Source organism: Psammomys obesus, unplaced genomic scaffold (genome assembly GCF_907164565.1).
Source record: "Psammomys obesus unplaced genomic scaffold, mPsaObe1.curated_primary_1811, whole genome shotgun sequence".
In the NCBI taxonomy this organism is placed as follows: domain Eukaryota; kingdom Metazoa; phylum Chordata; class Mammalia; order Rodentia; family Muridae; genus Psammomys; species Psammomys obesus.
Window position 1 is genome coordinate 6,398,491 of NW_026592118.1, and position 26,525 is coordinate 6,425,015.

The following is a 26,525-nucleotide window of genomic DNA, read 5'->3' on the forward strand; positions in this document are numbered from 1 at the left end:
TGGCTTTCAGAGGCTCTCTGTAGCAGGTTCTGAGGTTGTTTCCTATTTTCTTTTTCTTCTGATGTCCATCCTCTTTGCCTTTCAGGATGGGGATTGAACATTTTAGTTAGGGTCCTCTCTTTTGCTTAGTTTGTTTAGATGTACAGATTTTAGTGGGTTTATTCTATATTGTATGTTTATATGAGTGAGTATATACCATGCGTGTCTTTTTGCTTCTGGGACAACTCACTCAGGATGATCCTTTCCAGGTCCCACCATTTACCTGCAAATTTCATGATTTCCTTATTTTTCATTGCTGAGTAATACTGCATTGTATAGATGTACCACAGTTTCTGCATCCATTCTTCAGTTGAGGGGCATCTGGGGTGTTTCCAGCTTCTGGCTATTACAAATAAAGCTGCTACAAACATGGTTGAGCAAATGTCCTTTTTGTGTACTTGAGCCTCTTTTGGGTATATGCCTAGGAGTGGTATGGCTGGATCTTGAGGAAGTGCTATTCCTAGTTGTCTGAGAAAGCGCCAGATTGATTTCCAGAGTGGTTGTACAAGTTTGCATTCCCAGCAGCAGTGGAGGAGGGTTCCCCTTTCTCCACAACCTCTCCAGCATGTGTTGTCCCTTGAGTTTTTCATCTTGGCCATTCTGATGGGTGTAAGGTGAAATCTCAGGGTTGTTTTGATTTGCATTTCCCTAATGGCTAATGAGGCTGAGCATTTCTTTAAGTGCTTCTCTGCCATTTGATATTCCTCTACAGAGAATTCTCTCTTTAGCTCTGTTCCCCATTTTTTAAGTGGATTATTTGGTTTATTGATTTTCAGCTTGTTTAATTCTTTATATATATTGGATATGAGTCCTCTGTCAGATAAAGGGTTGGTGATGATTCTTTCCCAATCTATAGGCAGTCGCTTTGTTTTGATGACGGTGTCCTTTGCTTTACAGAAGCTTTTCAATTTCATGAGGTCCCATTTATTGATTGTTGCTCTTAGAGCCTGTGCTGTTGGTGTTCTGTTCAGGAAGTTTTCTCCTGTACCAATGAGTTCTAGGGTATTCCCCACTTTTTTTTCTAGCCGATTTAATGTGTCTGGTTTTATGTTGAGGTCTTTGATCCACTTGGACTTCAGTTTTGTACAGGGTGATAAGTATGGATTTATTTTCATTTTTCTACATGTAGACATCCAGTTAGACCAGCACCATTTGTTGAAGATGCTATCTTTTTTCCATTGTATGGTTTTGGCATCTTTGTTAAAAATCAGATGTCCGTAAGTGTGTGGGTTTATTTCTGGGTCTTCTGTTCGATTCCATTGATCCACCATTCTGTTTCTATGCCAGTACCATGCAGTTTTAGCTTGAGATCAGGGATGGAGATACCTCCAGAAGATCTTTTATTGTAGAGGATTGTTTTAGCAATTCTCCGTTTCTTGTTATTCCATACGAAGTTGAGAATTTTTCTTTCCAGGTCTGTAAAGAGTTGTGTTGGCAATTTGATGGGAATTGCATTAAATCAGTAGATTGCTTTTGGTAAGATGGCCATATTTACTATGTTAATCCTGCCAAGCCATGAGCATGGGAGATCTTTCCATCTTCTCATATCTTCCTCTAATTCTTTCTTTAGAGACTTGAAATTTTTTTCATACAAGTCTTTGACTTCCTTGGTTAGGGTTACACCAAGGTACTTTATGTCCTTTGTGGCTATTGTGAAGGGTGTTGTTTCTCTAATTTCTTTCTCAGCCCTTTTGTCTTTTGTATACAGGAGTGCTACTGATTTTTTTCAGTTAATTTTGTATCCGGCCACTTTGCTGAAGGTGTTTATCAGCTGTAGGAGTTCCCTGGTAGAGTTTTTGGGGTCACTCATATATACTATCATATCATCTGCAAATAGTGATAATTTGACTTCTTCCTTTCCCATCTGTATCCCCTTGATCTCCTTCAACTGTCTTATTGCTCTAGCAAGGACTTCCAGCACTATGTTGAAGAGATATGGAGAGAGTGGGCAGCCTTGTCTTGTCCCTGATTTCAGTGGGATTGCTTTAAGTTTCTCTCCGTTCAGTTTGATGTTGGCTATAAGCTTGCTGTAAATCGCCTTTACTATATTTAGATATGTGCCTTGTATCCCTGATCTCTCCAATACTTTAAACAGGAATGGATGTTGGATTTTGTCAAATGCTTTTTTCAGCATCTAGGGAGATTATCATGTGTTTTTTTTCTTTCAGTTTGTTAATATGGTGGATCACATTGATGGATTTCCGTATATTGAACCACCCCTGCATACCTGGGATGAAGCCTACTTGGTCATAGTGGATAATATCTTTGATGTGTTCTTGGATTCAGTTTGCAAGTATTTTATTTTGTTAAGTATTTTTGCATCGATGTTCATAAGGGAGATTGGCCTGAAATTCTCTTTCTTTGTTGAGTCTTTGTGAGGTTTAGGTACCAAGGTGACTGTGGCTTCATAGAATGAGTTTGGTAATGTTCCTTCTGTTTCTATTTTGTGGAATAGTTTGAAGAGAATTGGAGTTAGCTCTTCTTTGAAGGTCTGGTAGAATTCTGCGCTGAGGCCATCTGGTCCTGGGCTTTTTTTGGATGGGAGACTTTTGATGACTGCTTCTACTTTTTGGGGGGATATAGGACTATTTAATTGATTTACCTGGTCCTGATTCAGCTTTGGTAAGTCAAATCGATCAAGAAAATTGTCCATTTCATTTAGATTTTCAAATTTTGTTGAGTATAGACTTTTGAAGTAAGTCCTAATGATTGTTTGGATTTCCTCAGTGTCTATAGTTATGTCCCCCTTTTCATTTCTGATTTTGTTGATTTGGGTGGTGTCTCTCTGCCTTTTAGTTAGCTTGGCTAAGGGTTTGTCGATCTTGTTGATTTTCTCAAAGAACCAGCTCTTGGTTTCATTGATTCTTTGAATTGTTTTATTTGTTTCTAATTGATTGATTTTATTTGATTATTTCCAGCCGTCTACTCCTTTTTGGTTTGTCTGCTTCTTCTTTTTCTAGGGTTTGTAAGTGGGCCATTAAGTTGCTTGAATGAGCTGTCTCGAATTTCTTCCTGAAGGCACTTAGTGCTATGAACTTTCCTCTTAGCACTGCTTTCATTGTGTCCCACAAGTTTGGGTATGTTGTGTCTTCATTTTCATTGAGTTTTAGAAAGGCTTTAATTTCTTTCTTTATTTCTTCCCTGACCCAGCTGTCATTTAGTAACAAGTTGTTCAGTTTCCATGTGTGTGTAGGCTTTTTGCTATTTCTGTTGTTGTTGAAGTCCAGCTTTATTCCATGGTGATCAGACAGGATACAAGGGATTATTTCAGTCTTCTTGTATCTGTTGAGGCTTGCTTTGTGACCAACTATATGGTCTATTTTGGAGAAGGTTCCATGAGGTGCTGAGAAGAAGGTAAATTCTTTTGTGTAAAGTTCTGTAAATGTCTGTGAGGTCCATTTGATTCATGACCTCTGTCAGAGATATTGTTTCTTTGTTTAATTTCTGTTTTGTTGACCTGTCCTTTGTTGAGAGTGGGGTGTTGAAGTCTCCCACTATTAATGTGTGGGGTTCTATATGTGGTTTAAATTTTATCAATGTTTCTTTTACAAATGTAGGTGCTCTTGTATTTGGGGCATAGATGTTCAGGATTGTGATGTCTTCCTGGTGGAATTTTTTCTTGATGAGTATGAAGTGTCCTTCCTCATCTCTTTTTATTAATTTTGGTTGAAAGTCTATTTTATCAGATATTAGAATGGCTACTCCTGCTTGTTTCTTGGGTCCATTTGCTTGGAAAGTCGTCTTCCAAACTTTTCCCCTCAGGTAATGTCTATCTTTGTGTCTTAGGTGTGTTTCTTGTATGCAACAGATTGCTGGGTTTTGTTTACGTATCCATTCTGTTAATCTGTGTCTTTTTACTGGAGAGTTGAGTCCATTGATGTTGAGAGAGATTAATGACCAGTGGCTGTTAGATCCTTTGATTTTGATGTTGGCTGTGTTCATAAGGTTGTGTGCTTGGTTGCTTTTTGTTTTGCTGTAGTAAGGTTAATTATTTCCTGTGTTTCCTTGACAGAAGCTAATTTTCTTAGATTGTATTTTCCCTTTCAGTGTGTTCTGTAATGCTGGATTTGTGTGTAGGTATTGTTGAAATTTGTTTTTGTCATTGAATATCTTGTTTTCTCCGTCTATGAGGACTGCGAGTTTTGCAGGGTATAGTAGCCTGGGTTGACATCTGTGTTCTCTTAGGGTCTGCATGATATCTGTCCAGGCCCTTCTGGCTTTCATAGTTTCTGTTGAAAAGTCAGGTGTGATTCTAATGGGTTTGCCATTATATGTTGCTTGGCCTTTTTCCCTTGCAGCTTTTAGTATTTTTTCTTTGTTCTGTATACTTACTGTTTTGATTATTATGTGGCAGGAGGATTTTCTTTTCTGGTCAAATTTGTTGGGTGTTCTGTAGGCCTCATGTATCCTTATTGGCTTCTCCTTTAACTTGGGGAAATTTTCTTCAATGATTTTGTTGAAAATATTTTCTGGGCCTTGAAGAAGGGAGTCTTCTTTTTCCTCTAGTCCTATTATTCTTAGATTTTGTCTTTTCATATTGTCTTGGATTTCTTGGACGGTCTGTGTCAGGAATTTTTTGGATTTAACAGTTTCTTTGACAGATACGTCGATTTCTTCCATTGTATCTTCTACACCTGAGATTCTTTCTTCCATTTCTTGTATTCTGTTGGTTATGCTTACCTCTCTAGTTCCTGTTTTCTTCCCTAAATTCTTCCTCTCCATTATTTCCTCCATTTGTGTTTTCTTTAATTTTTCTAGTTCTATCTTCAGGTCTTGAGTTGTTTTGTTTACTTCCTTCACCTGTCTGCTTGTATGTTCCTCTTTTTCTTTTAGTTTCTTCAACTCTGTCTCTTTTATTTCTTTCAGTGATTTAATTATTTCTTCTCTGAAGGCCACAAGCTGTTTGGCTGCATCTTCCTGTATTTCTTCACGGATGGCCCTAATCTGCTTGTCTTTATCTTCCTCCATTTCTTTACGGATAGCCATGATCTGTTTGGTTTTATCTTCCTCTAATTCTTTACGTATTTTATTTGTTTCCTCTATTATCCTCTTCATCAACATAGATGTAAGGTCATCTTCTTGATTTTCTATTATGCTGCATTGTTCAGGGCTCTTCGCCTCTGAATGGCTGGGTTCTGGAGATGCCATATTGCTCTGTCTTTTGTTGGTTGAGCCTTTACGCTGACCTCTACCCATTGGGCTGACTTAGGTGTTGGCTGTTAGTTTCTGTGCTTCCTAGAGTCCTGAGGTAGGGAGTATCCCCTTGGCCGGAAGATGATTTTTCCTGAAGGGGTCCTTCTCTGCTTTTTGGTTATGGTCACTGTATGGCCAGTGTTTCTCAGGAGTTGCCACTGCTCACCTCAGGTTTATAGCTCTGAGTAGTAGCTGTGGTCTATGTTAGGCAGGGGGGGATCTCCTCTTACCCATAGACTTTCTCAAGACAGCTGCCCCACTGCTGGGTTTCTTGTTATAAATTTAGTGTGCTGCTGCTCACTAAATTTCCATGTACAGTCCTCTTGAAGAACCTGCTGATTCCCTAGCTGTGGGGTTTTCTCCCAACAGGGAAACTCAGTCTGTTATCCTGGGGCACACAGTTCTGTCTGGGAAAGTGGGAGGTGCACTCAGCAAGTCTCTGGGCCAGAGGCTGTTTGCTCTGCTCTGGACCTGGAGAATGTGCACCTAGGTTGAGTTGGCGCCTGGGGGCACTGCTCTGGTCTGGAGGCTGGGTGCCTCACTCTGGACCAGAAGCTGTGTGTCTCTGTCTGGGATGGCGGCTGCAGGCACTGCTCTGGTCCAGACGCTGAGGGTGCAGCCCTCTTGAAGGATCAGGGATTCCCACAGTTTTGACAGTCTAGCTAGGAATAACTGGTTGATCCTTGGCACAGTATCTGAGGGCTGCTGTAATGGCTCTTCGGCTCCTGCAGGTCTGAGGATGCAGCTGTGTGTCCCAGTGCCCCAGGGGAACTCAACAATGGCGGCAGAGCACAGCGCTCCTGCCTGCACTGGAGTCTGCGTGAGTCCAGGAAGTGTTTTGGTGCTGGGTGTCCTAAGCGTTAGAGCTGCTGACCCCCTCCGCTGGCGGTTTCCTCCTGCCAGAGACACGCAGTCTGGTGCCCTGGTGCCCTGGTGCCCACAGTTCTATCTGAGGCGGCGAATCAGGCGCGCAGACTGGGCTCCGTGCAGGAGCCTGTGTACCGGCTCTGGGTCCGGGCTGGCTCCTGGGGCACCCGCGGAACCCGAGTCTTTTCCAGGGGATGTCTGGGTAACCTGAGGTTGGTCCCAATTGTTTCCTGCTCCGTGGGGTTATCTCTTGACTGGGAAATCCAGTCTATGGTGTTGTGGGCCCACAGTTCAGTCTGGGACCGTGACTAGATCGCGCTGGCGTGTAGCCCCGGGCTGACGACCAAGCGCCTGGCGGAACCGGGATCTCTTCCGCGGTTTAGCCGGGTGAGTTAAAGCTGATTGAATCCCCCACCGTGGGGTATCCTCTCACCTGTGAAACACAATCACTTGTGTTTTATGGCCGCGTGTTCTGATTGCTGGTCACTGTGCCAATCCTGCTGTGCTGCTCCTCAGAATGAGAGTCCTCCAGGCGCCGCCATCTTGCCCCCTATTGTTTTCTTGATAGAAGGCTGGCCCTGATAATAATCAGGTCAGGATAATTTAGTAAAATTTCTAGCCATTACATTTTAGATGGACATTTTTCGTATTCTTTCCAGATGGTGATTTGCATATTGATAACACTGAATATAAGTTCCCAATTTTTCTCCACATACAACAGAGGCTCCTTTAGAATAGAAGGGCTAACATAGGGGGGTGGAGTGGAAATGGGGAGGGATAAACATGTGGGACATTCTGAGAGAAAAGCCTTACAGCAGGTGTTCTGGGCACCTGCCATGCCTGCATTCTCAAGTAGGTTAAGCACGATGAAAAGCATGCAAAGCATGCAGTAAAGCGTCTAGAGTACTAGCATGTTGGATTGGCAGTAGAGGTTCGCGTTCAGTCTCCTGCACTGCCACACACCCCAAACACCTTACATTCCACAACAAAATTGAGCGCCAAAATGTTTTGTGAGTAGTTAAGTGGGAGAGAGGCAAGGCCCTTGGTTGCAGAGGGTTCAAGGTCTTCGTGCTCAGATGGCCTAGGGAAAACAGAAATGTTAACTACCCTGTGTTAAGAACACAAGCTTCCTCTTCCACGGAAGAGGTTTCTACATGTTTCTGCTTGGGAAGCTGGAAATAGGTGTGTTTAACAACCTGGTGAGTTTTGTTATCCGTAGGGCCAGTTTCCACAAATTTAAGTCATGCCTTAAATTCGTGTGATAATTGTCATAAGAAAACTTCTTTTCCAAGGACATGCTATGCTTCAATATGTCAAAAATAAATTGCTGGTGTCAGACTCTGCGAGTCTGAACCAACACCAACTAACTAAGTTGTGTTGAACTAGCTTTCCTTCTGGCCTCCCACAGATTGTTACTCGGCTCGCTGTGGTGCTTGCAGGAACTTCCACACTTGGTCGTCTCACCATGCCTCAGGAACGGGAGGGAGACCTTGAAGGTACTTCAGTAGGAATAGGCTGTTACTGATAGTACCTGTCACTCCACTGAGTTCCTGCTGAAGAGGGACAGCATAGTTACGGGCCAGACCTGACCACCTCTTTCATGAAAATCCCTGGATCAGTGAGTGTGTACATTTCCACATTCTCTCCCAGTTTTACAAAATGTGCTGAATGATGTAGATGAGGTGCTGAGATTCACACAATCTGTGTCTGAAACACTGTAACATTTAAACACCCACAGTGAAATGCAGAAAGCATGTTAAAGACTTGCCCAATAACATTTCTCTGCATTTTTAAACTGCTTCACCTTTCTTCCCTATCTCATTTTCGCTTTCCTGCAGAGATTGCTTTTTTACTGTTTCACAGTAAAAGCACATTTTTAATGCTGAAAATAAATTCATTATGTTGGTGGTGAATGTTGTACCTTCTTCGTGAATTTAGTTTGCCATATAGCTATGTGAAACTTATGGCCCCATGCTACCGGTGAAACGATGGTTGAACCCTGCCTGGTTGTACAGGGATGCTGCTCAGGAAAAAACAAGATGACAAAATTATCATCTGTTTATTTGGCCATTTCCCCCTACAGAATACACCGCATATAAATCAACACAACTGGTAGAGTAATTCATAGTGGGAAAATCACCGAGTAACTGGTTATATGCATTTTAATGACACTATCCATTGGGAGTTCGATAGGTCACTGTGTTATTCAAGCTTCCCCAGAGGAACAAAACTGATGGAATGAATATAGACACGTACAGTTTTTAAAATTAGCTTACTTTAAAATAGGAAAAACAGCTGAATCATACCGGAGAGGCCTAAGTCGTGGTTGAGGCTGGGTGCTTGGCGGATGGAGTCGTCCCACAGAGGCTGTCTCTACACAGGAGGGGGTAACAATGCTGTAGGGGCTCAGTCCATGAGGCTGGGTATTGGGGTTGATCTGAAGCTACTGTGCATCCAAATGTTGATTGCTTGCCCCCCTCCCAAGATCCTTGCTGTCCTCTGAGCAAAAATTCTCACATATCCAAACTGACGTTCTGTAATATTGCCTACCAAATTATGCCTAACTGGCTAATAAAGTTGCCTATAGTCTGAACTGAGCAGAGGAGAGGTAGGTGGAACCAAGGTTCATGGGCTTTGGGATGGCAGAGCTGCATGAGGGAGGGAGAAGGAGGAGGAGGAAGAGCAGGTCGCCATGGGTTAGAAGCATGTGGCCGAGAGCAGCTTGCTCTGAGGACTGGCCTGATGGAGCAGCTAGTCTACACTTTCACCAGTAGCTTCTCATAGACTTTGTTCCTGGGTTCAAGCCTCACTCCTTTGCATCACCCTTTAGTCCTGGGCCTTCAGCTGCCACCAAGGCTGCACCTCCACCAACGGCCTCTCTTGGTCTCTCACAGTGCCAAGCCTCAGCTGCTCTCCTTGAGCCCTTCATGCCTTCAAAACCAGTGCCACCTGTGTGACTTTTTCACACTGCCAAGTCCGGCTGCCAGCATGAGCTACAACCTTTGGCTGCTTCTGGAGCACAGCTCTGTACTCTCAGAAAACACTTCCCAGAAGATTCACCTCAGTGATGCTGGTCTCTTCTTAATCACCGCTAATTTCTAGCTATCTAGCATCAATTGAACATAAAGGTTTCACTTCAGTAGTTCTGGTGTCTTGTCAATCACAGCAGATTCCTCAGGCCCAGCTAACCAGAACCACTGAATTTTTTTTTTAACTTTTATTAATTACACTTTATTCATTTTGTATCTCCCAATAAGCCCCTCCCTCCCCCATCCCACCCTCCCCCCCTTTCTGCATGCATGCCCCTCCCCAAGTTCACTGATAGGGGAGGTCCTCCTTTCCTTCTTTCTGATCTTAGTCTATCAGTTCTCATCAGAAGTGGCTGCATTGTCAGGGTTCTAGGTTATATCCACGGATAGTCCTTGGTTGGAGCATGAGTCTCTTGGAAGTTCCCTGTGTTCAAATTTTCTTAGAACCACTGAATTTTACATCAAAATAGCAAATGGCTATTAACCTTCCCTCTGAAATTTCACAAGCCAGGCCTTCATCTGCACTGCTCTCAATATTCTTATTTTCCAAGCTCCTACAAAACATCCCACTGAGATTCAACACTCTATGGTTCTTCTAGCCCAAAGTTTCAAAGTCCTTCCACAATCCTCCCTAAAACATGGTCAGGTTTGTCACAGGACTATACTGGTACCAGTTTGTCTTAGGGCTTATTTCTAGGTCTTCTAGAAATTGGTCTCTGCGTTGTTTTTTGTGTCAATACTATACTGTCCTTGTCACTATGGCTTTGTATTATAGTTAAAAGCCAGGTATTGTGAACTTCAGTAGTGTTATTTCTCTTTAGAATTACTTTGGCTATCTGTGGTCTTTTGTTTTGACATAAAATTTTAGCATTGTTTGCTCAGATTCTGTGAATGATATAACTGATATTGACAATATTGATAGACATTGCATTAAATTAATCATATTATAGGCTGCAAATAAAATTTTAACAAATGAGAAACTGTCTTTGTATCTTATCAGGCTACAGTGTAAGTAACTAGAAAATAACAGCAAAGGAAACCACAGAAACTATATATATATATATACACTTGAAACTATATATACACTTGAAGACTCAATAATATATATATATATATATTTAATGAACAGTGACCCACTGAATAAATAGAAGAAGAACTAAAAAAATTGCTATAATCCAATGAGACCGTGAGACACAGGGACAGTGAATGCCTGAAGTTTTCATAAGTACCAAACTAATGAGGTTTTTGCAAAGTGTGTAATCCGTTCACTGGGTAGTAAGAACATAGTGACACACATCTACAAAATACACACAAACACAATTTTTTTGAATTTTATTTAACAAATTACATAACATGAAAGTTATCTTGCCCCTTTAAATGTGTAGTCCAATAGGGTGACTCACACTCACTTTTGCACATCTCATCTTCACACTTACAGAACTGAAACTGTGTTCATTTAAATGACCTCTTTCACATTCCGTAAGTGCCTTGCCAACCAAACTCCACTTTGTATTTATTTGACCAAGTTAGATGTAACTTGTAACTTAGTCCAACATGTAAAATAAAACACCATTTGTCATCTTTGATTGCTTTATTTTCAGGAAAATGTTCATAAAATTCACTCATGTTCTTCTGTGTAACTGAATTTCATTCCTCTTAATATTGATAAAAGCAAAATAGATACATCTTGCAGAAAGTATACCTTTAATTTTTTTTGTTGTGTGAAAAAAAATACTTCAGTGTTCATGTTCCCATCAAGAAGGTAAAAAAGTCAAACTACTCTTTGCAGGAACGCACCGGGTTGGCCTGGCCTAGCTGCCTGGAGAGGCACGGTGTCGTTGGTTTTCCAGGGAAAGTCGTGACTCCTGGGCACCGTGTGCCTTCCAGCTCCTGAGAGACTGCTGCACTCCCTCAGGCAGTGAAGTGCTTAGGCCTCTTTGTGTTTCTCTGTGTGTTTCCTTAGCAGTCAAGGAAGCATGGAAGCATAACAGGACAGCTGGTCCCAGACACTAATCCTGTGTTCTCTGTAGAGTTTGCACACTTCATTGTATCCTGGCAGCTGTAACTGTATTATCATGGCAACTGCCATTATAGTCTGATTTTGATAAAGTTATAAAAATTCTGACTGTAGTCTGGGTGGTGATGTACACCTGTAATCTCAGCACTCAGAGAGGCAGAGGCAAGTGGATCACTGTAAGTTCCAGGCCAGCCTGGTCTACAAAGTGAGTCCAGAACAGCCAAGGCTACACAGAGAAACCCTGTCTTGAACAAAAACAAAAAAAGTTTGTTTGCTCTCATTAAAATTGTCACAGCCTCAGTCTTACGTGGCCTCTCCAACAGGAGCCTGCGTCCATTCCTTTCAGCCTCATTAGGTGGCCTTGGCCCAGTAAGTAAGCACGGGGCTGACAACTCTACATTATTAACATTGCTTTTTCACTTATGTTGCTGTGCTCAGTTCGTGAGACCCCAAAAGACCAGGAATAGACTCAGCTGTAAAAGCACGCTGCTTATTTTTTTATTTTTTTATTGTGTATGTGTTTGAACACAGGACACAAACTTCCTGTGGAAACAGGAGAGGAATGCAGTCCCACGGTCTGGGTGAACAGGGTTTTTAAAGACAGAAAAACAAAAACAAAACAAAAACAAAAACAAAAAAAACCCCAAACAACAACAAAAAAACGATGACAGGGAGTTACATGCTTTGGCGTTACTTGATTGGGTAAGGGAAATTGACTTTTGAAATGATTGGTTTACTTTAGGCCTCAAGCTGACCATCTGGCCCGGTTTCTAGCAACTGTATAATTAGTGGGCGGGGAAAGAATGCATTAAGCTAGTTTCTTTTCCCAGGTGGTTGGACATATCTCCATTTACTGGCCTGTGTTTAGGCTTACGCTTTAAACTTTAAAACAATACCCACTGATTTTTAATCCTTTGTTCTCTCATTGAATTTAACTATGTATTAATTATTATAGTAGCTATACTGATTGGTTAGATTTGATAGCACATTGTGGTTTTCATTTATATTTACCTAATTATTATTTTAATTTTGTATTCCTCTTGCATTTGTCATTCATTTACAGTAAATCTTTGAAGAGAGCTCTAGTAGAAAAATTTCTTCTCAGAAATTGCAAAAGGTACAAGAAGTTGCAGGAGACTTTAAAACTAACCCTACTATATTGTCCTTTTTTTTTTTTTTAAACTAATGGTTTAATGAAAGTTCCTAATGACATCATAACAGAATGAACCATTCCAAGGCCTTCTTTAAAGATGGCTGTGTGATTTCCTAACACTGATGAAAGAGAGTATAAATAACAGCCTTGTTCAGGAATGGTCTGAAGAACTGTTAGTAAAAGAAAGTTCTCCACGTAAACAGAATTTTAAGATTGCACTTTGGGCAGAGAAGCGGCCATATTATAGCTCATGCTGCATAAGTGGATGCTCTGAGACTTGGGAAAGAGCAGAATGGATGATTAGTGGCGGAGAGGCATTGGAAGGAAGTCCATTTTTAAAATTCCAAGATAGAGTTAAAGAATTTGTATACCATGCAAATTCTAGTCAAAGGTTATAATTGTGGAGGAAGGTTTAAATAGTTAAAAAACAAAACGATCTCTCTGTGGGTATATATTAGCAGTGGCTACTGCTGGGTTTTTATAATTAACATATGTGAAGGCCTAGCTTGGGTTATGCAGCTGAAGTACCAGTTTAGTCTTGTGAGTGGTCTATATGGCCATGCTGTCCTCACCCTCCCAAACCTAGTTCAGGTCATGCAGCCTGGACACCAGCTCAGTCCAGCGAATGACCCAGATACCCACTGTTTGCTCTATTGTGATCCTCCAAGCTTAGATGGCATCCCAAGGGTTGTATACCTTTCTAGCCAGATGAAACCAATTCCCTTCTATCTTCACTATCCTCACATTCCCAGATAGAGCTCAGTAGTTCAACTTGCATTCTAGCATAGGGAGATTCAGCTGCCATTTAAAAATCAGTGCTAGAGCCTGGTCCAGTGATTAGTAGCACTTTCTGCAGAGGACACTTTTGGTGGCTTACAACTGTGTCTAGTGCCAGTTCCAGGGGATCCAGGGCTGTCTTCTGGCCTCTCTAGCACCAGGAAAGCATGCAGTGCATTTACATAATTCAGGAAAAACACCCACACACAGAAAAAAAAACTCTATGAAAAATCTTCACAGAGTATCTGAAGGACTGATTTACCAATTCTAATACATACCTGATCTGAAATCAAGCTTAGGTAACTGCAAAAACAGAATTGAGCATACACTAAACAGGAGTAGGCTAGCATATTATACCAGGCACACGAACAACGGTAAAGCCCACATGCTCAGGTCACATTGCAAATACACAAACAAGATAAAATGCCAAGGCATTGTGTCCCCTGCAAAACCGTTAGATCTATGCCCTTCAATCAGATTTACCAAGATGAATCTAAAGACACGAAATGCAAAAGAACAATTAGAAACACTTTAAAAGTTCAAGGAGTTTAAAGAGGACATAGGCCAACACTCCAATAAGCTCAGAGGATGGGAACAAATTTCTAAGCAAAGTCCAAGAAAATGAAATGATAAAGACAACTCAGGACTTAAAAACTAAATTGAATATAGAAATAGCAATACTGAAGAAAACTTGGGTTGAAATGATGGTGGAGCCGATAGTAACCCAATTGAAAAGCCTTGCCAGTAGAATGAATCAGATAAACTATAGAATATCAGGACTTGATGATAAAGTAGAATTAGATAATTCAGTCAAAAAAATCACATGAAAAGAGTATGCAAGAACTTCTGGACACAGTGAAGCCAGGGATGAGTGCTATCCGGGAAGTTAATAACGTTACACCCACCTGAGGTTACTGCCGCTGCTGACTACCTGCCTTCTCAGTAACTTCTGCAGAATGCCATCCTTGGAGCATCTCAGCAGGCAGCAGGCTATGGAGTCTCACCTCTGTGCTCAGAGCTACAATCTCTAGTAGAGGAGTGTGCTTTTTCAGAGCTCTGAACATCAATTGCCCTTGGGACGGCTTTTCCAAGGTCTGTTATTAGTTCCAATCCTGTTCTATGTTCTAACTAACGTTGAAGTGGGAGTTCCTTCCTGAACTTGATAATTTTGTGACATTTTATTGTTATCACTTTAAAAACTTTTAGTCATGGTTTTCAAGAATTAAATTTTAAGAGAGTCATAAAACTTAACTGACATATCTTCATTATTCATAAACAATTTGTTATTCTTCCCATTGCTGGCCTCTAAGAGATGTCTTCTGCTGCCTTCTTAGGCAGAAGGAATTTTGATGGAGGTCATTGGTTTCAGTTCCTGTCATTCAACCATTCAATTTTTAGCAAGGGGCATCAGGAAAAAAAATGACCTGTGTTAGAGCAGGGCTTATGATGAGCTAGGTCAGGCATGAAACATTAGATCTCATGTATGCAAGACCGATCTCATTTTTCTATTTCTGAAACTAATAGAAGAAAACTCAATTGCTTCTGAGAATTCCGTTTGCCTGAACACTGCTTTTGAAATTCTGTAGTAGACTTTCTGATACTTAACCAGCTAACTTTCAGGAGATAAGAAGACCAAAGCAGACTTGATAAATATACATGGAGACCTACATGGCAGAGGGTGGGCAACCTATCATTTAGGCTTATTCCAGTTCATTCTCTGCCACTAATGATGGTATGACTATCCCAGTCTGAAAACCCCTGAAATATATAGATTTAATTGTTGTTTGTGTTGTTTTGTTTGAGGCAGGGTCTCCTTATGTTATCCAGGCTGGTCTTACAGAAACCATCACCTACATGAGAGGGCTGATCCCCCACAGGGCTCTTTCTAAAACTTCTGTTTGAATCCTGCGGAAGTAAAGAATTCTTTATTAAGGAGTGTGTCGGGAGCCACTCCCGCCATTACAAGATGGCGCCGGTTTCCTGCTTCCTGGTTCTTCTTGCCAGCATTGTTTTGCGATCTGCGCATGCGCTGCCTTATGCTAATGTAGGCTTGTGTGGTCCTCCATTTGGAGACCACATGCTAATTGGGTTTTGTGTGGAGCACCAATTACAGACGAACAAGTCACCCTGCTGGCTACTTAAGCAGAACGCACACAGGGTTCGGGGTCCTTCTCCATCTGCTGTTAAGAGCCTCACAATAAAGTTGCTGCTGGACAAATCCGTTGTTGCTGCGTCGTCCTTATCGGCGAGGGCTGCGCGCGACAGGAGTGGGGCAATAGGCTATCCTATGTGGTGCTGGAGCTGAGCTACCCCAAGAGATTTGGAGTAGACAAGTCTGTGTTGAAGCTTAATGCCGCTGGCCAGTGACTGTGTGTCTTTGTCAGCGTTTCCATTGTTGTGATGAAACATCATTACCAAAAAACAAATTGGAGAGAATAGGGTTTATTTGGCTTATACTTCCATATCAATGTTCATCATTGAAAGAAGTCAGGACAGGAACTAAAAAAGGGAAGGAACCTTGAGGCAGGAGCTGATGCAGAGGCTATGGAAGGTGCTGCTTCCTGTCTTGCTCACTGTGCTTTCTTATAGAACTCAGGAACACCACCCCAGGGATGGAACCATCTACAATGGGTTAGGCCCTCTCTTGTTGTGGTTGGTATGGAGCTATTATGTATTCAAGTGTTAATTGCTTGCTCCTGAGATCTTTTACTGTTTTATGAGCAGTATGCCAAGTGATGCTGTGTAACCTTGACTCCCAAATTATTCCTGGTTGGGTGTAGTTAACCTCCTTAGGTTGGAGTCTTCCTTATAGTACTTTCTACAGGGCTGGATTTGTGGATATGAAATATCTTGTTTTTTCCAACTATGGTAATTGAAATTTTTTCCTGGGAATAGTAGTCTGGGCTGACATCCATCGTCTCTTAGATTCTATAAGACATGCTCTCTGGCTTTTAACTTCTCCATTGAGAAGTCAGGTGTAATTCTAATAGGTATTTGTTTATATGTTATGTGAACTTTTCCCTTTGCAGCTTTTAATATTCTTTCTTTGTTCTGTATGTTTAGTATTTTGATTATCATGTGGCATAGGGACTTTCTTCTCTGGCCTAATCTATTTGGTGTTATGTAAACTTCTTTTAACTTTATGTCATGTCCTTCTTTAGGTTAGGAAATTTTTATTCTATGATTTTGTTAAATATGTTCAGGGTTTTATTCTTTTCCTCCTTTTATTCCTATTTCTTTTTTTTCAAAATTACAAGTTGTACAAGAATAGATTTATTTATTATACTTTATTTACTTTGTATCTCCCCTCTAGTTCCCTCCCTTCTCTCCTCCCAATCCCTCCCTTCCTCCCCATTCTCCACACACTCCCCTCCCCAAGTCCAATGGTCTTTTTCTTCCTTCTGATCCTAGTCTGTTAGGTCTCATCAGGAGTGGCTGCATTGTCTTCCTCTGTGGCCTGGTAAGGCTGCTCCCCTCAGGGGGAGGTGCTCAAAGAGCAGGCCAATCAGTTCATGTCAGAGGCAGTCCCTGTTCCCATTACTATGGAACCCACTTGGACACTGAACTGCCATGGGCTACATCTGTGCAGGGGTTCTAGGTTATCTCCATGCATGGTACTTGGTTGGAGTATGAGTCTCAGGAAAGACCCCTGTGCTCAGATTTTTTGGTTCTGTTGCTCTCCTTGTGGACCTCCTGTCCTCTCCAGATCTAACTATTATTTCCCATTTCTTTCATAAGATTCCCTGCATTCTGCCCAAAGTTTGGCCATAAGTCTCAACATCTGCTTTGTTAGTCTGCAGGGCAGAGCCTTTCAGAGGCCCACTGTGGGAGGCTCCTAACTTGTTTCCTGTTTTCTTCTTCTGGTGTCCATCCTGTTTGCCTTTTGGAGTGAGGATTGAGCATTTTAGCAAGAGTCCTCCCTCTTGATTAGTTTCTTTAGGTGTACCAATTTTAGTAGGTTTATCCTATATTATATGTCTATATGAGTGAGTATATACCATGTGTGTCTTTCTCCTTCTGGGATAGCTCACTCAGGATGATCTTTTCCAGATACCACCATTTACCTGCAAATTTCATGTTTTTCTTGTTTTTCATTGCTGAGTAATATTCCATTGTGTAGATGTTATTCCTATTTCTTAAGTTTGGTCTCTTCATAGTGTTCCAGATTTCCTGGATGTGTTAGGGATTTTTTAGATTTAACATTTTCTTTGACTGATGAGTATATTTTTCTATCATATCTTCAATGCCTGAGATTCTCTCTCTGTCTATTGTATTCTGTTGGTGATGTTTACATCTGTGGTTCCTATTGACTTCCCTAGATTTTCCTTTTGCAGAATTTTCTGTTTGTGTTTTCTTTATTGTTTCTATTTCCATTTTCTGGTTTTGAACAGTTTCTTTCACCTGCTTTTTTTCTTTCTTTCTTGGTTTTCTTGACACTTTTTCAAGGGATTTATTAATTTCCTCCAATTTTTTGTTTGTCTTTTTCTTAAGGGATTTTTTTTTAACTTTCTCTTTAAGTATCTTTATCATTGTCATAAAGTTTTTGTTTTGTTTTTACAATTTATTCACTTTATATCTCAATTGTAGCCCTTTTCTCATCTCCTCTTGGTCCCACCCTTCCCTTTTCTTTTCCCCTAGTCCGCTGAAAGGGGGAGTCCTCCTCCCCTGCTATCTGACCCTCGGCTATTAAGTCTCATCAAGACTGCCTGGATTCTTTTCCTCTCGGGACTGCCTAGGTTGCTCCACCAGGGGGAAGTGATCAAGGAGCAGACAACCAAGTTCATGTCAGAGACAGCCCCTTAAGAGGGAACCCACCCAGAGACTGAGCTGCCCATAGGCTACAGCTGAGCAGGGGTTCTATGTCCTCTCCCAGCACCGTCCTTAGTTGATGCACCAGTCTCTGCAGGCTCCCTTGCCTAGATTTGTTGGCTTTGTTGGCCTTCTTGTGGAGCTCTTAACCCCTCTGAGTCCTCCTGTATCCACCTTCTTCCACAAGACTTTCTGTGCTCTGCCCAAAGTTTGGCTGTGGGTCTCTGCATCTGGTTCTATTCCTCAGAGGGCATTTATGGTAGGATCTTTCTCTTCTACCACTTCTGGTGTCTATTCTATTTGCCTTCTGAATGAAAATTAAGCATCCTTCTTAGGGTCTTCTTTGTTGTTTAGCTTCTTTAGGCCCGTAGACTATATTATATTTATCCTATATTATATGGCTAATATCCACTTATAAGTGAGTATATTACCATGAGTATCTTTCTGTTTCTGGGTTATCTCACTCAGGTTTATTTTTTCTAGTTCCATCCACTTGCCTGAAAATTTCATGATTTCCTTGTTTTTAATAGCTGGAATACACAATTCCATTGTGTAAATGTACCACAATTTCTGCATCCATTCTTTGGTTTAGGAACATCTAGGTTGTTTCCAGATTTTGGCTGTTATTATAAAGCTGCTATGAACATGGCTGAGCAAATGTCCTTGTTGTATGTTAGAGCATATTTCGGGTATATGCCCAGGAGCTGTATGGCTAGGTCTTGAGGTAGCACTATTTCCACTTTCCTGAGAAAGTGCCAGATTGACTTCCAAAGTGGTTGTACAAGTTTTCACTCTCACCAGCATTGGAGTAGGGTTTTCCTTTCCCATATCCTCTCCAGCATGGTGGTCACTAGAGTTTTTTATTTTGACCATTCTGATGGGTGTAAGGTGAAATCTCAGAGTTGTTTTGATTTCCATAAAGTTGGTTTTATGATCATTTTCTTGTGATCATATTCAGCTACATTGGAATATTGAAGTCTTGCTGTCATAAGATAGCTGGACTCTCATGGTGTCATATTGCCCTGGCTGTTGTTGATTGTGTTCTTACACTGGCATTTAGGCATCTTGGTTTCGGATGATTATAGATCTATGGACTAATTTCTCAGTTTTCCTTTGTTGGATGAGTGTTTTGTTCCTTGGTTTCTATTTCCTCTTTGGTTTTCTGGTCTTTGTGGCCTGGTTTTCTGGTGGCCAGTGTGACCTGTGCATCAATAGGAAGTCTTTGTTCAGGTTGGGGGCAGGACTTCTGGTGCCTAGCTTGGCCTTTGGTGCAGCAGGAGAATCTCTGTTCTTCTGATTGGTGTGGCCAGCACTGGAACAGCTGAAATCTTATGGAGTTGGGAGCAGAGACCCTGCAGTGGGGTAGGGGAGTGAGGTGGAGGGGGTTGATAGTATGGTCTTTAGGAATCAGATCTAGGGAGTGGGGCAGTTCAGCTGGCAGGCGGGTCATTCACCTGTTCTCTTGACTGGTATGACTTAAACTAGAGCAGGGGCAGTCTGCTGGAGTTGGGGGTCAGGTCACTTAGTTCGTAATGACCATAACAAACAGGGCTTTGTGGAATGGCCTGCAGTGATGATGCCAAGCTAAGACTAGGGTTTATGGCTCCCTAGGAACATTTTCACATGGGACCATGCTCTTATTTCTGCATTTAGGGATAGGAAACATTCTCCACATAGTTTTACAGATTTCAAGATGTATAGCTTGCCATGAATACACAGTTTTCACAAGGAAATGAAGTTTTGAAGCTTTGGTCCTGTAGTCTATTTAAGATCCAGCAGTATTACATTTATTTATTCTTTAGCCGCTATTCTTAATTAGCCTAAGCATCTCAGAGGCTGGAAAAAAGTTCCTGCAGATAATAAATATTTTATTAACATTTTAAGTGAATGATTATCATCAAAGTATATAAGTAAACGAAAATATACACATTAAGGTAATTGCTTCCACTCTGTATAGGAGAGGATGAGACTGCCTTCTGGAAGCAATATTTGATCAGTTAAATTAGAAATGCTCACAAGGGTAGCCAAGAGCCAACTCAATTAAGGTTTCTGGATAGTCACTTCCAATGGCTACTCAGAAGTGGCTCCTGAGCTGTGTGGATGCTGGGGTAGGGCGGCATCCTTATTTCCATACGGTACGGGATAGGAGACAATAATGGCAATGTGACATTTCACAACAAGGGGCTATATATTTAGTAAAGATTATAGAACTCTAAATCCCTGCTAAAAAGAATGTTAGACAGGTACATCCTTTTTGTTGCTGGAGAGATTATTCAGGGTAGAATTAAGCTTGGGAAGAAACTACAGGAGCAGGAAAGGTTTTGGAAGGATCCTGAGTGGAGGCTGAGCCTGGGAAGTTCATGGTGGCTCAGCAACCGCAGCACACATAAGCAACTCACACCAGCCACACACACACACACACACACACACACACACACACACACACACACACTGTCACAGCAGGATGAGTTTGATAACTAGAAAGTTGGAGAGCTGTGTGTTGAGAAGCTTGCTTTTGTGTATTTGAGGTGACTCGTGGGAGTGGGAGCCAGTGATTTGTGCTTGGTGTGTGTGTGTGTGCGCACACAGGCACACGTGCATGTAGGAATCTTTTATCTCTTTCAGAATCTGGAAAAAGTTTACTCTTGTCCTGAAGTCTGTTATTGATAGCTAAACCTCTTCCAATAGTCTGCCAGGCCCACTCTTCCATGGCTGGAGGTTAAATGTGTGGGTGGGTCTGAGTTTAAATATTCTGTTGTTTTATTCTAGTAATTTAGCAGCATATTTAAAACTCTGCTGTCTGAGTTAATCGCACACCCCAGTGTGTGGCACTTTTTTTTTTTTTTAATTTTATTTTTCCTTTTAGTTACATTTTGTTAACTCTGTGTCCCAGCTGTATTCCGCTCCCTCATTCCCTCCCCAACCCCACATTCCCTCCCTGGTCTCTTCCCTGCCCCTTTCCACGTCCACTGATGGGGAGGAACTCCTCCCCTTTCATTTGACCCTGCTGGCTGCAAAGTCCTCCTGTGGCCTAATAGGACTGCTCCTCCCCCTGGGGGCGGGGAGGTCAAAGAGCCTGCCCTTGAGATCCTGTTAGAAATAGTCCTTGTTCCCCTTACTTTGGAAAACTACTTGGTTACTGAGCTACCACGGGCCACATCCAAGCAGAAGTTCTAGGTTATATCCATAGATGGTCCTTGGTTGAGTGTCAGTCTCAGAAAAGACCCTGTGCCCGGATATATTTGGTCCTTGTAGAGCTCCTATCCTTTCCATATCATACTAACTCCCCTTCTTTCATATGATTCCCTGCACTCTGCCAAGGGGCACTTTCTTTCTAGTGACTATTCCTTAATCTTCAGATTCTAGCATCACTCCTTCCTTTCCCTAAGCTGACAGCTCTTAGGGGTATCCACAAATTTTCTGGGTGGACAACCATGTCTTTCAGGTTTAGTTTACTGTTTTTCAATTTTTATGGCACTATTTCTCTTTTAAGATGATATCAGCACCATCATAGGAAATGCAGATTGGAAGGATGGTGGTGCTTCCCTTGGCTGGCCCCCACTGTTTTCATCAGTATGTGAGAGGGTTGTCGCAGTGGTTTTCTACACAACCCTTCTGGTTGAAGTTGTCTTTCCTGAGCGCTAGGCGCTTTATCAGGGATATGCTGTTGAGTTTCACTCTAACACTGCCAAGATGAATGTATGACGCACACCCCAACTTTGTTAATGGGATAACTGGCAGAAGTCAATTTTCTGTTGCACTTTCATTGTAATCCTGGGTCATCTGGAATTTTGTCATATTTTGTAGATTATTGAGTTGTCTATGTTTTATTTAGTATTTTTATACTTGTACCTTGCTTTAATAACATTCTACTTATTCTACTATCTTTACCTTTTGAATTTTGTACAAACCTGATGCAAATTAAGTTTATATCAGGTTATGTGAGTGTCTGTGAAGTCTGCTGGGATGGTTTTGCTTGTGTGAAGACGTTACTGTCTTAGGGTCTTTAGTGCTGTGACACACAGCATGACTAAAGGAGATGGGGAGGAAGGGGTTTATTTCAGTTCACTGCTCCTGGCTCAGATTCCTTCACTGCGGGAGGGCACGGCAGGAAGCGGGAGGGAGGATCTGAGTCAGAAGCCAGGCAGGAACACTACTTACTGGTTTGCTCACCGTGGTTTTCTTTGCTTTCTTTCTTACACACCCAGGACTCTGGCCCAGGGTGGAACCACTGAAAGGGAGCAGGCCTCCCCACATCAATTAATAACTGAGAAAGCCCTACAGACAATCTGATGGGGGCTTTTTTTTTTTTTTAATTGAGGTCTCTTTTCCAGATAACTTTGGCTCATGGTAAATGGACAACAGAAAAGCAAAGCAAAGCAAAACAAAACAAAACAAAAAACCCCCAAGATGTTGACATCCTTAATGTCTCAGTATACTCACGTGTTATAATATTCTATAGTTGTTTCGATAAAGGTTATTGTTCTAAACATTCTATATCTTATCTAATGTTTTAGATTCAATGATGACATTTTACAAGGGGGTTTACTAAGGCAAAGCATTATATACTATATAGAATCAATACACTTTTATTTAGTGGCCTTGTAAAATCATTTTAAAGTAATATCTGTTATTCTTTGACATTTTGATACATTTACCTACATGATGTATTTTGATCACCTCTATCTACCACTACATTCCTCCAACTTCTTCTATTGTCCCCACACCAAATTCCTCCCAACTTGATGTTTTGTTACTAAAAACATCCAGAGTCCAATTAGTGTGTTCCATATGAACACTGGTGTGAGGCCATCCACTGGTGCCCTGGCAGCCTTCTAGAGGAGCCACGACCCCAAAGGAGAGCGAGTCTTTCTTCCTCATTAACCGTCAACTGCCAACAGTTTTTGTCCAAGGACTGCAACCTGAACCATGATGAAATTTCAACAGGCTTGATCTTGTGTAAATTTTGTGCAGGTAACTATAGCTGCTGTGGGTTGGTGTGTGCCACATCCATGTCACAGCTTTTTCTCTCTGCCAGCTTCCATAATCTTTTTGTTCCTCTTCCAGGATGTTCCCTGAGCCCTGGATGGGAATGGTTGATGTAGAAGACTCATTTACATCTGAACACTAACAGTTACACTCAGCGCTTTGATCATGAGTCTCTGCTCTCTGTTACAAAAACAAGCTTCTCTGCCAAATGTTGAGAGCACCACAAATCCATAGCCATAAGCATCACCACTTAGCATACATTTTAATAGTGAGACAATTTAGCAAAACAACAGTAGGTTACCCTCAGGGCCTATGGGGTTCCCAGCAATGGGCCTTTGACCAGATGGGTAGTTCATGAAATACTTCCTGTGGTGTAGGCTGCAAAACCGGTAAAAAGGGCAGTACTTGCCTCAGAACTGTTAAGCGTTATTGCGCCCGTAGGCGCCTCTTGCCAAGCAGGTGCAGTAAGCAAGGTCTACTGTTGGGTGATACCACTGATGTCTTTTATCTTTCAGGGGTCTTCATGTCACCTTCTAGCTTTATGTAATCAAGCCAGGAGGAGGAGAGTTTTCTGGGGAGCCAAGGCTGATTTCCTTATGTTGTAAAAATATTTCTTGAAGAAAGGAATATTGCTGATAGCCTTTACCAGAACTGAGAGGCTTTTCTTGTTTCCTTTATGCCATAATGCAGAGAGCCTAATAAAATGATATAATGCTAAACCATAATTCAATTCTTTTAAAATTACATTTACCAAAAGTCATTTTCAATCCTCATAGAACTTTGTGTTTCCTTCATCATGTATTATTTCATTTTATCCTTTGACATTTTTATTTTGTTTTTCCAAAATGAATATCAAGGCTCTGCACAATCCACTGTGAACAGTTTGAGCTAGGTGTATGAATTCATGTTAAACAGAACCAAATCCCTGGGTTCAGAATGACCTTTAATCCTTTCTTTTCTTTTTTTTCATGCCTTTTTTCTGAAGCCTTATTATGCTGGTGTCTCAATTGCCTATGTCCTCCAAATAGGAAGGCAGTAATGAAACACTGTTTGGATTTTATTCATGTGATCTTGAGAAAATAACATGCTAATGAGAAAATAATATGCTTTGATTTCCTCTATGAAACAAAAAGATCAAATAGAATTACTCATTTTTGATGTGATTTCTTAATATTATTTAATAGTAAACATTCAAATTTATCCATTCATTCTATAAATATCTTAACACCTAAAAATCAGAATCTTTTTAAGCCTTCTTCCACATATTCTGGTGAAATAACTGTGCTCTATAACTATATTCTCAGACAAAGGCTTGTTATCCACATGGCAATAATCACACCATTCGATTACATGCCATCTAATCTCTTCTATTTAATTTTTAATAGACTTAAATGTTTAGAATGGTTTTACATGCCCAACAAAATGAAGGAGAAAACACTGTTGTCATATACTGTACTTGCCAGACTAATATTGTAGTGGGCCACTGAACTATAGTTATAGTTTCTAGTGAAAGCATTCTTTAAAAATACATTACGTGCTAAAACTATCTTGGGTAAACTGGTTTCTTGTTATGTAGATTAATCATAGGTTTATTCATCATGTAGACCAACCATAAATTCCACGAGCAAACTGGTTTCTGGTCACATAGACCAGAAATAAATTCATTGGTAGACCAGCCATAAGTTCCTATACAATGTGACCTTGACCTAAAGGTCATGAAAACAGTCTGACCACTTAACTGCTATCTCGATGCTTCTGTAAACAACACTTGCTTGCTGCAGATGTCCACAGCTGCCCTTTTTCTGCATCACAATTGTGAATTTTTGCTTTTAAAAACACAAACAAATTGGGGATTGTAAATGGATGCTTCCCATACTCTGCTTGGAACAGCCTTGCAGGAGGTGAATAAAGGCTCCACATAATCTCATTTACACAGACCTCCCTTGGTAGTTTGTGCTTTGGGTACCTCATAACAATATTGCCACGAATATATACCCATTTAAGGGTATATATGCCCACACACACACACACACACACACACACACGCCATTTAAGGCCATTGCTTACTTTGAAATTTTTTCTTGATGTTGTGCATTTTCATAGATATTAGTCTCCATGCCCCTCCCATTTCTTTTTCTTCCCCAATTCCACTTAAGAAATGTTATTATGCATTAGGTATTGTGGCAAGTACTGGGCTATCCATGCCTCAGTTACAGTCTAATGTGGAAGACTGAAAAACAAACTGGGAAAACTGTGGTTGCGTTAAATGAGTTCTTTGAATTGAAATGCACAGTATTATAGAAGGACGGGTGCTTACGGGGTCAGTAACCTGTGGAAGGACCTGATGATTTCAAAGCTCACTGAAGAATTAGCTAGAAAAGAAGACATTTTGTGCAAACGAAACCGACTATGCAAGAAGAGAGCTGAATTCACACAACGATAATGGTGAGAATGAAGTGTCCACACCAGAGGGGGAGATGCAGAGAGACCTGTGGCAAGACCACAGCAGAAGAGGCCGCAGGTGACAGTCAGCCCTGTGTGGAAGACTTCAGCGCTCATTGAGGAACTTTATGTAGAGAAGTAACACAATTAGGACTGCATTAAAAATTTTTTCTGTCACCTCAGCAGAAACTTGAGAAAGTTGCTGTGCATATGTGTGTATATGTATGTGAGTTTGTATGTTTGCTTGTGTGTGTTCATGTGTGTGTTTGTGTGAACGAGGGTGTCCTCAAGACATAGCTCATAAAAAAAAAGACATGGCTCATCTGTAGAGGTCAAAGGACAGCAGAGGGAGAGGCAGAGGAAGAAAAATCCTTACAAATCTCATTTTTGTGTTGTGGTTATTTCAGTCATTATAGGGCCTGCCTCAGCTGTTCCAAAGGTCCGGGAATGGCTCCTATCAGTAGTTTGTTTCTGCTTAGCTCATATTCAGAATCTGTTACTGTGACTATGAACCTAGACCAAGCCTATGAAAATGTAAATTATGGGAATGTCACGGAAATTCCTAGAGGTAGGTGGACTTCCTGAACAGCCAAATTTTGGCAGAGTACAGGGAATCTTATGAATGAAGTGGGAGATAGATAGTAAGACTTGGAGAGGACAGGAGCTCCACAAGGACAGCAACAGATCCTAAAAGTCTGGGCACAGGAGTCTTTTCTGAAACTGATACTCCAGCCAAGGACCACTCATGGAGATGGCCTGGAACCCCTGCACAGAGGTAGCCTATGGCAGTTCAGTATCCAAGTGGCCTCCATAGGAATGGGGACAGGGACTCTCTCTGACATGAACTGATTGGCCTGCTCTTTGATCACCTCCACCTTGAGTTGGGAGCAGCCTTACCAGGCCACGGAAGAATACAATGCAGCCACTCCTGATGAGACCTGATAGACTTGGGTCAGAGGGAAGGGGAGGAGAACCTCCCTTTTCAGTGGACTGGGAAAGGGACACAGGTTGGGAAGAGGGAGGGTAGGATTGGGAGGGGAGGAGAGAGGGAGGTACAGGGGGGGATACAAAGTGAATAAACTGTAATTAATAAAAATAAAAAAATAATTATATAAAAAAAGAAATATCCCCTAGAGTCCTATGTTGAAAGCCTGGTTGCTAGTTGGTAGCACTACTTTGAGAAATCTTAGAAACTTTAGTTCATGGGGCT